We start from the raw sequence: 15,846 nt of genomic DNA on the forward strand, positions 1-15,846 counted from the left end.
TTATTTATTGCTATAGCACCCATGCTTACTTCTATGCCCCCATTGTAATCATTCTCCACCATTCATTAGGTGCATATATAAAAGCTGTCACAAAGAACTAACTAACTGAATGCTCTTTGCAAAACTCCAAATGTCAGATTTCCCTCATTTGCAAACCAAGGTCTTGAACTTACTAATGCTGGTGGAAATAAGGATTCCTACAACTCAGCCCCATGCTGCTCCATTGGGATAAATGAGATAAAAATCAAGACTGGAATGCAGAGAAGATTTCAGCTACTGTGAGCATTATTGTGTGCATTGCTTTTGAGGTGTGACATGCAGGGAGTTTTAGGGTTGCCTCTTTCTGGCATATTTTACTCTGGTAACTTCAGTTCTATTTAATAACATGAAACCTCCTAGTGTCGTTTCTAGGCAGATTCCCTGTCATTTCCTACTTAGTTGCTTTAACTTTTTTCCTTTTGTTGTTGTTCCACAGAGATGCTCAAAACTCATTTACATCAAAATGCCCTATCCAAAGAGGACCCACTGCCTCCCCATGGCTCTTCCAGTACATGCCTAACACTTCTTCCTTCCATAAAGCTTCAAACCACAAAACCTAGAGGCATTTATCCCCAAGTAGTACTTATATCTCATCTGGAATAAATCCCCCAAGACATATATAACATAGGTATGTAACAATTCCACGTGAATTGTTTTGGTCAGCTGACCCACTCGTCTTAAATTGAATTGCAGCTAATATAGATATAACCACTCTCCTGTGATCTTTTAGGTTCCTTCTCCAGGAACTCCAATGAAACTCAGACTTAATTCATAATGCCCCTGGTAATGTCAAAAAAAACAACAAAAAAATCACTCTTGATCTACAAACCCAGTGTGGGAATTTCTACCCAACTAGGCTGCTGTCTTCTTTCATTATCTTAGTGGTTTGTAGCAGTACAAAGATATAATTTTAATACATTGATCATTTATCCTTTACTCTAGCTTCTGCTAATTTTGAAGGAACAAGAAATTGTAAAAGTATAGTGTTGTGATTCTCGTCTTGCTTCCCTTTTTTGTTTTCTTTATTTTCCTTAAGAGGTACTACTGAGGCTTCATTCAAAATAGGAAGATCTTGTCTTATATCCCACTGCTGCACAAAGAATTGCTCTCAACTATGCACCATACGCTGTGCCATTTAATTTCTTAGGCATTTACTGCTTTAAACAGATCACAATCTGAAAAGTAAATCTAGAACACTTTCAACCTGAAAATAGTCTTACTTACCTGATAGAGTCATCTTTCACATGGGCTGAAGCACAAAACATTTGGTCTAAGTTCATGAAGTACCCATTGTCTTCTGAAAATTGCTTTTTGTTCTGTGCTAACATGGTTTTACATGAGTAGATCACATTGAAAGATGGATGAATTGTTTGTAAATAAATGAGTCAATATGACTGTGAGATAGATGACTATCCTGGTGACTAAGTGCTGTAAATCATGGGAGGACAATGGAAGCCTAAGCTTAGAGAGGTTCTTCCCCTTTTTTGTCCAGCTAGTTGTAATTGAATCAGAACTAAATCCTCTAGGTGCATTTCAGTATGGGGGGCTTGATTCTGATAAATTAAGTCACCATAAGGATGACATAATCCAGCAGTTTGTCCAGCAGCAATTACCCACCAGAATTTTGGACCTGATTGGAATTCCATTGAAGTTAACTTGATTTCATTGACTTTAGCATTGATTTCAACTCGACTTGAATCAAGGCATTCATTACTGCCTTGAGATATTATTGAGCCAAGTTGTTGTGTATAGATACTTCAAAAGTTAAGAAACTTAAAAGAATGCCATCTGAGCACAACAGAGCTGGGCTGCTCTTTGTTCTTATTCAGACACATATCTAATCTTTTTAAAAAAACATCACTGAACTGCTTGCCTTATTAATGTCTTGAGGCAAGCAATATAATGTATTAAGATGGGTTGATTTAAATTTGTTGATTTCTTTGAGTGTCCATATCTGTAATGCACTAGGGTAAATAACACACATACAGCTGTGTTCTCCATCATATATATTAAATTGTCTTTTTTTAATTATTATTCTGTATCTCTTGTAAATGTCAAAACTTCACAGCTGTCATAGTCAGATGCAGAAACTTCTGCCTGAAATGTTGTAGTTCAGTAATGTTTGTCTGAAATTGAAAGACAGACATGTAATCTTAATTTAAAGATCAAATCCCTGAACTCCCAGTCCCAGTGACTTTGTATGTTGTGAGACTGCTTCTATTAATGTTTTTTCCGGCAAAAATTATCTAGATAAAGAAAGTAAGATGAAAATGTGGATGCTTAAATGAGGCCACTCATCCAGCTGTCTAAATGGGCTTTATATTTTCCATGATAGTAAATCCATATTTACCAACCTGTACACCTATTTTCTAAGACACTTCGCATGCATAGTTCTCACTAAAGCAAAGAGAACGTGTTGTTGTACATCACTTAAGAGACAGTGTCAAAGGAATTTCTCTGTACAAGTTCCTGTAATAATCTAGTAATCATTGCTCAAGGCTTTCTAGCTCTGCTGCCATATGATTATCTTCAGGGAAGAACACTAGAGTTGAATTTGGTAGTCAGTGTTTGATTCGTTCAGAGGAGAATCCTTCTTTGAAACAGATAAGCATATATAGTCAGTCATGATGGCACTGTTACGTTTCCCTTCCTGCACAGAGCTGACCTCTTTGCCGAGTCACTCACCATGAGGGGACTTCCTTCGTTAAAAAAGCCAGCTTATCTATAACTCATTTCTTTTCAGTTTGTGTTGCATTTTTATTCCTCTTAAATGACTTCTGCGTCATGACCTCCTCTAATCACCTTTGCTTTGTTAGATGCCTCTTGAATTCCTTAAAATTCTTCTTAGAATTCATAAAGCGAATCAATGTGTATGGCTGGGAAATGACTCTACTACTCTTGTCCTTGCAACGCATGGCAGAAATTATGTTTGTCATTTTAAACAGCCTGTGTAATCTTGAACACTTAATGTAGAAAGTCCTGAAAAAGCATGTGAACAATGGCTTGCACTTGAACAGAGGGTATTAAAAGGAACAATGCTATTGCAGAAGGGAGTCAGTCCACAGAAGAGGAGACAGATGTATCAAAGGAAGGGACCAATACATCAATGTATTTATCAGCATTTGTCTGGGATGAGGAATATCAGCTGTGAAAAAAAGGGACTGCTCCTGAAAAGCCACAACAGGTGGACTGCCTACACAGATCAAATTTACTGAAAACAGGGGGGGGGAAAGTCACTGGACGGCACTTCTTCTCCACAGAAATCCAGCTGAGGGAGTACTGCGCTCCATCTGGCAGAAAAGTAGTCAGAACTACAGAGGAGGAATTTTGACTGTGTTCACTTGGGAGAGGTTGAGACATACATCTAAATATGAAAAGCCTTTCACGAGAAAGATGAAATTTAATTTGTTGCTTCTTTTTCCCATTTATTTTTGCCTTCTTTTTCTCATGGGGGTGATTTTCTTCATCATTACTCGCTGGTGTGAAAGCAGTGAAATATCTAGAGCCTTCCAATTTTATCCCTAAGGGTCATGCCATTTCAAAAGGCATTTTATTATCATGATATGTAACTATTTTGTCATTTGTTTAGCTCTAATTGTGATATGCATCTTATTTATTTTTTTAATTCTCTCTTGTTAACTTTTCTTACACATGCTTGAGGTAACCTAAATGCTTCCCATTTGTCATTTCTTTATTTCTACTCTGTAGCAGAATAAGAATTGGAGAACATCACATCCTCTCTAAGATGTCCTGTTCATTTTTTTTTCTTTATGTATTCTGAGTGTGCCCTTTCCTTTGTCATATGCAGTGCTTTCTTGCAGCAACTTTTAACAACTGTGATGATTGATTTCTTGGCTTTCCTTTTAACCACAGTCTAAAACTTCTTTAGTTCTCCAGCTGCCACCATCCTTCAGTTTCCGTATCTTGACATTTTCTCTAGGAATTTGCTAAATGATTCTCAAGAATCCACATTTTGAAAATTCTTCTCTATATATCTTTATATACTGTGCTTTATCTATATGTAATAATAAAGCATTGAGACAGTAAATAAAAAATTCAGAATTCTCCATAAATATTAAATAAATTTAAATACTTCTGCCTTTCATATTGCTAGGGACAAATGCAATTACCATAAACACAGGAAGCACATGCTTGTCTTCACCTGAAATACTACCGCTAAGTATGTCATGTCTTCATTCAGACAATGAGCTTTTTTTCTTAAGGAAAACCTAGGGAACATGGAGGCATTGATCACCAAACTTTATGGTGTCACTGACAGCACATTACAACTATATAATACCTTCTTGTACTCACAATACTATTATCAGTATGATATTGAGGATTTAAGGCAGTTACCTAGGCATCCACATTTACGGAATTTTTAAACGTCTTTGGCTATAAGCAGATGGGACTGGTAGATATGCCATTCATCTAGAGGGAGACATGAAAAACACTAAGACAGCAAGGCCCATTGCCTCTGATTTTGTTCAGAAATTAAAATCCTAAAAGATTTAACGGCATCCCTTTGCATTATAGCCTTCTGCATGAGTATGCCAATTTACTGTAGAAGTCCGATATCAGAGGAAACCAGAAATAAAAAACATTACCCAAGACAGTTACATGCCCAGTCAGTATTGCGTTTCAGTGGTGAACACAAAGGAGAAGCACATGTGAATTGTTCCTTATTCTTCTATTTCAGGCAGGGCAAAGCAGCTGTTGCATCCAGTTTTTCCAACATCAAGGATGTTAGTCTTAGAAACAACTGTCATATCACATGAAAATTAGGAAGCACTTGAGAAGCTGGTGGCAAAGGAGAGAAGTTACACAACTTTCTCATTTGTAATTTATGTGCCTGATAGGAGCAATCTTATGGCAATTCCCACAGACACGTGAAGTAGGAGTTGCCCCACAGCCACGGGAATGTTCACATCTTTTCTTTTTTACAAAAAGAAAAAGAGAATGTAATAAAAATAAAATATTATTAAAACAGGAAGGTTTATCTCATGATGAAATCTTAATCCTCTTTCTGAATCATTTTGCTGCAGTTTATTTGCATTTTGTGATATTTCACACAAAACAGGATATTGAGTTATTTTAATGCATAGCTGAAAAAGGCAAGCAGAGGAGATGGGGATAAAGAGAAGAAATTAATTATGTAAGATAACCTAACCATGCTTTGCAGATGTCTAATGTTAAGTACAATGCCCAGGTGCTGGTGGTCCTTCATACATTGGATTATAAAACTCCAGAGTTCAGTGAAGGTTTTGGATAAGAATCACAGAGGAAGTGTTAGTTCCTGCCAGTAGTGAGAATGCTCTAAAGGAGCAGAAGCTCTTCAGTGAAAAGCATCAGCTCCAGAAGAGATAATGAAATGTGGTATTGGTTGACTGAAGGAATTCAGCTGGTACTTTGCCTGGTGCTCAGTTTTATTGAAACCTATGGAGGTGGGTGCATTTAACTAGGTGAAAACGCTTATGTATGAGTTTAAGACTTTAAAAGATAGAGTGAAGGAATTAACTGCAGTTGGCAGGGGTATCTGATGCATGTACAAATGGATCAATGTGTTTTCTTGTCTCTCTCCAATACCATATAAATCTCAATAGCAGCTGGACGAATCAGCAGAAGAGAAGACCTGAAAAATCAGTTCTGCATTGACCTAGGATCTCCAGGACTTTAGCTGTTCTTTTGGCCTTTAGTGTTATTCAACATAGCCTATTTGAAAATTAATTGTCAGTAAAATTCAATCCTTTTGGAAGTTTGAGCTTGATTTCAAAGCAAAAAATGCTCATTTAAAACAAACATTTGCACATTCACTTTTCAGCAATCAGTTGAACCTGAATGTGTGCAAACCCAACACCCACAAACTGAGCTGAAACTCATTGTGTGTACACACATAAAGAAGTTCTTCACTGAAGACACTATGATTAATTAAGACAAAGAGTAGAGTAAAAGAGTATGGTTTCTGGCAGAGTGATAAGGACAGATAAACATGGAGAATTAGGCACATTGTTAATCACTGCATAGGGAATATCTGAAAAAGCTAGGGATTCTTCAGTGCTAGCTTAATTGTTTCACCTGAGGAACACATTTCCTCTTCAGCCCTGAATTTTTTTCAGTACTTGACTCTGGAATGCCCCTGAAGTCAAGTAAGATTGAATGAACAAAAACCAAGGGAAAATTGTTCTAGGTAACATTGGTCAAATTATTTATCATTATCATCATCATCATCTTTCAATCAGGTAAAGTATGGGAGATAGCCAAACCTCAGAAGAGATTCAGTTCAAATTTTGCTTAATTTCTAAGTACAGGGTGGAGCTGTTCCCTCTTTTAGTTAAATGATTTCATAGGCTACAATATGTTTGACAGGTAATCATCTAGCAAGCCAGGTGAGGTGAAGGATGAGTGGCATCAGTACTGTCCTGACTCTGGTCGGAAATGCTACATGCAGTTTCCATGTTTCTCATGAATCTGTGGGTGCCCATCCCACCTTCTTCCACCAACCTGTTACAGTGCTCTGCTGCAGTGTAGGTGAAAAGGAACATGTGCAGAAAAATCCTTCTGGAAGAGGAAAGGAGAAAGAGCAACTGTATCCGTATTCCCATGTAACCCCACATATCTTGTGGAGACCACTGAGATCAGTGTTGCAACTGCTTAGAGTCATGAAGGCAATTAAAATAACGTGGAGAAACAAGTCATTGAAGAGAGAAAATTTCCATCATCATCATTATTACAGTTCTTAAGCTCAGCTCCAAACGCAGCAGAAATTGTATTTCATGTATAGAAATGTCCATTTGAAGGCATGTATATTTGAATAATAATGCAAACTCCCCAATCCATCAAATCTTTTAAGCCAGTTCTCCTCAGCCTTAAACTGGTGGGACCTTGGACCAAACCACTTACACAAAACCACCAGGTTATACTTGTGTCTACTTTAAAACTGAGAAAAACAGAATTCAGAGAGATTAAATAATTTGCTCAGGGAAACAAAACTAGTCAGCTACTGAGCTATGAAGAAACCCATTCTGCCTAGTGTCCACAAAACAAGATGACTGTGTTAGCTTTATTCATATAAACTAATTTAGAACACAGAGCTTTGGCCATACAGGAAATGCAGTGGGTAGGTATACATCAGGAATGGTAGACATCAAGGCTGCCAACAGCTAGCTTTGGTTTACTTTCTTCTCCCTCTGTCAGGAAAAAGGACAGATCTCTAGAAAAATGGGGCTTTGTATGTCAATATGTACAATTTTCTGAGAGAATATGGAAAGGTAATATTCATTTCTTACACCTCTTTGTAACATTTTCCTGTTCGGGTATTATTTCTATTTATAAAAGTTATGACATCAAATAAGACAATAAAAAGCAGACTGTGTAATGAAGAATCAGTCACCCAAGTGTTGATCCCAAACATAATACAGGTATGAAAACAGCACTTAATCTGGATGGTTTGCCAACACTTAAATAAACATATGTAGTCGTAAAACTGTATTGCCATCTTTTCTTGGATGATAAAAAAAAAGTCTAAAAAAGCTGATTAGGTTGTTGATGGTTCATTTATAGAAAAAAGGCAAAGGAAGGAGTTGACAAATCCTTTTTAGACTGCTCTGTCCTTGATATCTACATGGGGCAAACTCACTGTCAGACTAGGGGAAAAGAAAGTCTATGAAACATTCCTCTCCCATAAACATTTGAGAAATTAAACCACAAGTGTCTACTGCAGCCTATAGTGAGGTTTTCTAACTAGGTAAAAGCTATTATTCATCAGCTTCCTTTATGTTAAAAAATTAGAAGTTTATTTAAACTGCTGTTTTTAGAATGTTTTGGTTTTGAACACACACTATCTGATGGGAAAAAAAAAAAGTAAAAGTTTTTGAGAATCCCTTCCACAATTTCTCTCTTTTTTATTTTCTAAAAGAAGAAGTCACATGGGTCCTTCTCTCTCCTTTCTGCCACCCAGCATCTCTGATCTCCGTGAGCAGAGGCAGGAAAGAAGGGAAAGAAGACCACTGCACCTCTGCACCTTTCTCCACCCCTTGCTACTCCAGCCCTGAGAAGAGGAAGATCCGCTCTGCTGATATAACAGCCGGTTCCTTCCTCTCCTCAGAGGGGGAAAAGATATGAGATCTTTCCGGAGAGGAAAAAGAAAATTAATTCTGCTGGGGGAAAGCTGCAAAAATATAAGCCCTAAACATGAATTTTTAGGAAAAGGATAGAATCCAAATTGGGATCTTTAATTGTAGGGACCATTGGACAAATCTGGATTTAAAGCAATCAGGGGAGATGAAGGGGCTCCAGGTGACTCTGTCAACAGAGCTATTAATAAATGATGGGTTTCTCAGATATGATACACAGAAACAAGAAGCTGCCTGCTGCTCATCTGCACACTGCTGAGAGCAAAGCATATTTGCACAGACCATTTTTGGCACTTAGGAAGGAAAAAATCTAGGGTTTGTGCTGAAAAATGAAATGCTTTGTTTCCAGATCAGCTGCTGATAGCATTCTGTTCCTAGCAGTAAGAAAAAGAGGTTTTAAACATTGACGATATTTCTTACGTTCTGCATGAAAAGTAAGTGGACACACTCCTTTCTCTCCCTTTATCCTTTCCTACCTTAGCTTTTGCTTTTCTTCACAATGTTTCTTTCCATTTCAAAAGCAGGGAAAATTACTGTTTCCTCAGTTGAAGCAATATTTATATTGAATACCTTCCCTGATTTGGTTCACATTTGCAAATTGTCTATTCAGTTTTATCTCCTTGCTTTCATAACTCTCTGTTTTGTTTAATCTGCAGTACACAGGAGACTGGTAGGATTACAGGAAGAAAATGAGCTGCATAATGCAACCTGAGGAGGGTGTGGCAAAAGGGGATTTACTGGCAAATTGATCCAAAGGGATTATTTTTAAGTCATCTTTTCTAAAACTCTATTTTAATGGAATTAGACAGATGTCTGATACATATTTGATTTCACCAACCTTTTAGAGACCCTTGCTTGCCTGTGATATCTCTGTGTTGTAAAGCATACTGCAGCTATGATATTTGTTTTATGTCAGGGTAAATTCCATAGGAAAGTAGAGTATTTTAAAGCTGTGCAAAAGATGTCAAGAAATCAGAAAATACTGACATTATGGCTTTATAAATGTCCTCTTCCTGTTTCTTTTTTTTTCTTTTTATTCATCATTGCAGCCTAAAGAACCTGCATCATTGCAGGTTCTTTACAATACCTAAAGAAGTGCAACACTTTCTCTTATATATGACGTTGATGTACTTTATCAGATTTTGTGTGTTGCTTTTAGATCTACAGTAATCTCATTGACATAATTGTCAGTATACTTTAATTGACTTAGATTTCTTGGATGAGATCATGACTCTGGTGAAGACAGTGGCAAAACTACAATCCCTTAAGTTTCCATCTTTCTAAGTACTACTTTAATAATCTCACCACTGATCTTACTCGCGCATTTTCTTCTCAGCTTTCCTCGTGCTTTGCATACAGCTGCCAGGTGAAGCGCCCTGTGCCACTGGATAATTCTCTGTGAATGCAGTTTGCTGAAGTACACAAACCAATGCTTCTGACAATGCAGGTTGTACACAAGGCAATGCTTCTGACAATGCAGTTTGGCGAGGCCCCCGTATTGATCTTGCCTTCATTAATTCTGGCATTTCTTTAGATTAAAATGTTTATTTCTGCAACATGAAAATTTTCCTAAAATTGCCATCTATTCACATTTAAAACCAAGGAAAACTGTTTTAAGAGGACTTGAAGAAGGCTACCTTATTCCAGCCATTACTAAACGAAGATAACACATCCATGCCAATCAAACCGAGCTTAGCCCTGGGGCCGTTTTATACAGCAGTCCAGTCTAGGTAAGTATTTCACAACACGCTTAGCATTGAGCACGTCTAGTCTCACTGGGCTGGGGCTACCCAACAGAAACACAAACCGACTGCAATTGTTTCTGTGTTACGAGTTAAGTGTTCACTCAGAGTTTGGGTGGATTTGGCCCCAGGATTTACAACCAGGTAGGGGTCTTGCATCCATTTCATGCAAAGAAAAGAATCCAGGCAACACAGAGGAATATTTTTGTTTCTCTCTTTTAGCCTTCTCTGAATACATTTTACACTGTGTGGCTAAACAATATGAGACTTGTGGGGATAGGAGGAGAAGTGTTTCACAGAGAATGATAAGATTATTATGCAAAAGCAGAGACAAAATAAGTCTATTTATTTATTTAAATTTTACAGTGTTCCACTTTTTTACACCAGACTGAGCTCAAGAGGCTAAACAAGTGGCTCATCCTAGAACAATGGCCTTAATTTACTTCACAAATGAGACACAGGAGCCCCGGAGGCAGAGAGATAGGCTGAGGGGAGGTTTCAGTGTAATTAGTTCTGCTTAAAGTACTTTCAAATTTAGTGTGGGGTTCAGCTTTTCCAGTTCACCTTAAAAAGGTAATGGGGCCCTTTTTAAGCTGCCAGAAAAGATTTGGCTCAGGTACTGAGGGGCCTCCAGTGCAAATTTACTTGTGTCATTAGAAAAGCCATTTCCTTTTACGTGTGAGCCTAATGAAAGTACACTTAATTTGTAATTTTGTATAATTATAGATCTTGATGAGACAGATGAATGTGAATTCAGTATCAGCTAGTGAGTTCATCATTCCTTGTATCATCCATTCCTCAATTATCTCTAATGGTTGTCTTCAAGAGATTTATATCTTGTCATTTTCCTGCTAACCCATGTAACATATCCTAGCAGAATTGTACCAGTGATTTGTCCTAAGGAGACCAATTTCAGTGTCCCACATCAAGTTTCTGAAGGTTAGGCTTCTAAAATACTTCCAGACTGTCTTCAGATATTTCCAATGTATTTCTAGGATTGCCATCCAGCTCATGGTATTCCTGTTGTTTGCTTTCCACTTCCAGAAGAACAGCCAGGTACTGCAGCACTGATGTCTTCTCATCTCAAATTTCCATTCCCTTCCTTCCTTTGAAACCTTGTTCCTTCCTTTGAAATCTTGCTCAGGTACATGTTAGACTTTAATCATAGAGCCAGTTATTTCTACACTCGCTTCTTTTTTATACATTTGTACAATTTCCTAAACGTCCTGTGGCGTTTTTCAGTTCTCTGCTCTCTTTTTTTCCTTTCCTCTTATGTCCTCACAGATAGTTCAATGGCAAAGTGACCTCCACCCTGGGCTCTGGGCTGTATATCACAGGGGCCTTCTGGGTCTCTCATTGCTCCTCTTATTCATAGTAATCTTTTCCTCACAGTCATGTTTTTTTTGTGTTTTGTTTTGTTTTGTTTTTTTAACTGCTTAACTTACTCCCAGGAGCAATGCTTACAAGAGAACTATAAAGCTTGAAAGTAAAAGCAAACATGAGACACCCCAGGGAGGGCCTGCATGCTTTTCAGAATTTGTTGGTGGTTCTTCAGGGAGCTACATGTATCTGAAAAAAATGTGTTATAGACAAAGACCAGTGGTTCCTCTTCCATGAATCTCTCACTAGGAAAGAGGCCATCTGAATCATTCAGCTACAAATAAAATAAAAAAAAAAATCCCATGTTTCTGATCTCCCTTTTACCCTTTTTGTGGTCATCTCCAAATATTCAGAGCAAGGATTCATTTCCATTTTGAAGTATGGAAAAAGTAAGCTCACATATTATGGTGGTTTTTCTGTGCTCCTTCATCTTCCTGACTTTCGTCTTGAAAGCTTTCAGGATTAACTGAGAATGTTTTTTTACTTTTTTTCATACTAAGTTAACAGAGGCAGCAGCCTTAGTAGAAACAAATCCTCTTCCATCAGAAGAGGAAGTGTTCAAAATGCAGCTCTGTTTATCATCCTACAAAATAAGAAATACTGCAGCTGCTCTGTCTGCCACTTTGAAACGTTCAGTACCATTTATGCTTTGTCATTACAACACCTACCATTATTTGCTTGACCGGGAAAGTATTTCAGTGCTCTCATGATAAATATTTTGGTTATGAGTAACGTTAATTTTGCAGTGTATGACATAACTGAGTTCCCTTAAACATCCATAAATCGTCAAGCACTCCAGGTACCTATCAGCAACCTGTCTGATTATGAAATGCTTGCAGGTAAATTTTTTTTTTTTCTCAAATTTAATAAACATAGTTTTATGAAATACATGAATAAGCAATGGTTAGAGATATGAAGATTTGAACAGGTTGGAAAGACATTAAATAAATGTGAGGCAGATTACATCCTACAGTGCAAGAAAAGATATAGGTGACTTTCCATCACCTGCTGATCAATCCTTATTGTATTGCAAATGGTAAAGTAATTTTGTTCAGTTTTATGAGCAATAAGCTGGTTGCTCAAAACTACAAAGATAAGGGCAGATATGGGCAAAGATAAGGAGGGGACAGTGCCTTTTCCAGAACAGAACCACTTGATAGGACTGGCCTTGCCCTGTCTTTCTCAGAGAAACTATGATTGATGTAAGAATAACCCTAGACCAAAAGCCACAGTATCACTCTATACTTCCAGCAGCTGCTAGGAAATAAGGTTTCCTATTCTACTTAAGAACGAGGCAGAAATGATAGTTTTCAGACTCACAGGATAATAAGATTCCCCAAGGGCTCTCATAATGTAGCCTTATTGCTAAATCTGGTTCGTGTTTGTACGGTATTTAGAGGAAGCTCTTACGTGAGGAAATTGTGAGCCCTTCAGTGCCTGACTACGGCATACTGGCCTGGGTAAGATCTTGCCCTTGCCAACAGATACAAACTGGCAAGTGGGTAAAGGCCTGTCATCGTGCTCTCACCTGTCACAGCAGCTTGGTTTAGGCAATTTCTAGCCTGAGATGTCTTCATTTAAAAAAGCTTGTAGTACTGCTAACACAGAAATGAGGCATAATTTGGAGAGGCAGAAGCGGCAAGGGAAAGACTACTGCTTAAAAAGAAATATGTATGGTTACATAAATGAAGAATTACTAGAAAAAAATTTACAAGGAAAGAGTATGTATTTGATGAAGTTCTTATTGCAGGGTAGAAAATGGATTTCAAGGTAGTTTTTGTAAAAGTGTATTTACTGCAGTGTTTCTTAGCTTAGTAGTAATTTTTGGATGTACCTGGCTGAAAATTGACCCTGGAAGTCATTTTCAAAGAGAAGAACTTAGGGTCAGGTCTTTGGCTACTACAGTGCCACAATTCTACTTTGGACAACTGAGTCCAACTCACTCCCTCCCGCACAGGATCTGCTCTTCTCCTCTGTTACAATCCTGGTGACTAAATAGAAGCAGAGATGGAAAAAATTCTCAATGAATTGTGGAAAGAGGTGGTATGCTTCTTGGGAATTGCTCAGGCAATAGCAGCAGTACACAAAACTAGATTTTGGAGCTGGGTAAACATCCAGCTTCTAAGTAATGTCTCACTCCTGCAGTAAAAGTGCTACATATTTGAAGAAATAAGGAATGAGAAGTGATTTTTCTTAAACCGAGAAAAGTACGACTCAAGGTATAAGAAGATCAGCAGAACAAAGAGATTCCATGAATCACAGTTTCCTCTGTTCTCATCTTTTCCTTTTTCCGTTTATAGAATGAAATTATCAAGCATGCAGATAGCTTACCCGTGTAATGTTTCATTCCATGGGTTTTTTGAGAGAAGGCATTAGAGGAAAAATATAATAATCACATCTTGCCTGTCATATCATAATCATTTTGTAACCTGGAAGATTTAGAAAGGGGAGCAAAAACCTGAAATGTTTAGAAGATTGCAATGCATGGATGTGTATGTACAAAAGAAATCCTTGGCTAAGAAGTGATGTTTCTCACTTTTCTTTGCTAAAATGTGGTGCAGACAAGAGGATTTCTATGTAAAGCAGCAGCAATAATCTCCGTCCCCTCAACTGCCACAACAATTTACAGCCATTTACAAAGTAGGAATATCTTCTGGATTTGCTGACCTCCCCACAGAGCTCATCATATGGATTTCGGTAATTTTACATAGCTTTGTTTTAGCCTTATATGCTGTGTTCTCGACAGTATTGGCACACAGTAGTGGCTTAGAATATAATAAGGTGTTAGTTTTCGCTTGTTTCCATCCCTGCTGCAGTCATTGGTGAAGATAATTACTGTATTCCGTTTTCTCTCCCCCTTTCTTTTTTAAGCCCATTGTTCCAACTTCTGGCAATGGAGGAAACGCTCAGGATGCCAGCTTTGCCTCCATTTTGCTATTGCACTGCTCTGACTCTCTTTCCACGAGATGCTTATTCTGTCTCTCTGCTGCCCAGGGAAGATGGCCAGGAGCAGAAAGAAGGATGCGGGAACCACAGAAAATAGCCCTGGAGAGGAGGAACTTTGTTAGCTCATCTGGCCCCATTTTGTGGAAAAGTGTCACTGCTTCCAGTGGCTCAGGCTTCAAGCCCTCCTGTAACTTTATACCTCAAACTTTACACCTTGCTCATGAAAAGGCTGGGAAGATCATCTAAGCTGCCTTTAACTTCATTTCTTTAGTCGAGGCTTTAGGGAGGAAGAGAAAACCACCAATTGTTGTTTGCATCAGCAGACTCAGTTAATAAATCCCATCGTGACGTAATACCCCTCTTTGCCTTGAAACACCCTCCTATTCCTTATTCTTTTTTCTTCCTTATTTATTTAGCACTTGGGTTTTTCTCTTTCAGTATGTTAACAGAAAGTGAAAAAACATTTGAAAACACAGTATAAAAAAGATCAGCTACGAAAGTCATGTCTGGCAAGAGATATGACATCATCACTATCCTGAAGTCAGCTTAAGTCTGCCTTTCTCTTGAAACAGAGGGCTCTGGAGAAAGCCCTGAAGTCCCATATTGCTTTTAACTTTTTTAATCCCCACTTGCTTTAGCATTGATCTGACAAACTGTTCTGCTAGTGCTGAACTCACTATTATTGAATGATTGATTGGCAGACTTCTCCCTTCTGAGACAGTGTGGCTGCTGCTGAGCCTGTGTTCCTTAGACTGAAAAAGGACAGATGAATTTAGAGATGCTTTGCTTTCTGAAGAGCCTCTTTATTATCCTCCAGCTGTTCTGACACTTCAGAAATACAAAGTCAAGTTTCCCTTCTGCCGTTTCCCTATTTGAAATGTTTGTTTTGTTGCATTTTGACTGCACAAAGGATTGTAGTTCAAAAGTAGTACCAACTCTGTTAAATGAAAGGTAGTGGTTAATTTACATCCTTTAGCACTGGTGTAACAGAGCACCAAAGTTCACCAAGTGGTAAAGACTGGGATGGGATTGGCAGTGAAGTTGGGATGAAGATACAAACCTCAAATTTTTTACACCTCAAATCCTCAATGAAGCCTTGGCAGTGGAACAAAAGGAAGGTGTAGGTTTATCCCACCCTGAAAGAAAGGCTTCATTTACAACAACTGGGTCTGGATTGATCTTTGTTGTGTGCTTGGGCTAAAACCTTGTTCTGCTTTCATCTCTTTTCTTCCACGTTGCTATTGGCATAAAATGGAATGACCCCAAAGATATGAGACAGGAAGATCACCTATGGCACTGGGAAGATCTACTTCCTTTCTTCTGGAAAAACTACTGAAATGGATGCTCAAGATCTCTGAATTCATAGACACTTGCTTCAAGTCCATTTCCATGAAGAGCCCCCACACCAATGACAGCTGCTGTATTTGTGCCAGAATGCTCGATAGACTTAGCAGTGAAGCACATATGAAGAGACAGCACCTGAGCTTTTCTGAATTCTGTCTAATGCAGACTGTTCCTTATAAACTAGAACATTTAGCCTCTGTGTAACCCCTCCAGAAGCAAAGTGTGCTAAAAAAGTTCTTTAGTGATGAGAATGACTTATGACT

The sequence above is a fragment of the Aquila chrysaetos genome, chromosome 11 (genome assembly GCF_900496995.4).
Source record: "Aquila chrysaetos chrysaetos chromosome 11, bAquChr1.4, whole genome shotgun sequence".
NCBI lineage: Eukaryota > Metazoa > Chordata > Aves > Accipitriformes > Accipitridae > Aquila > Aquila chrysaetos.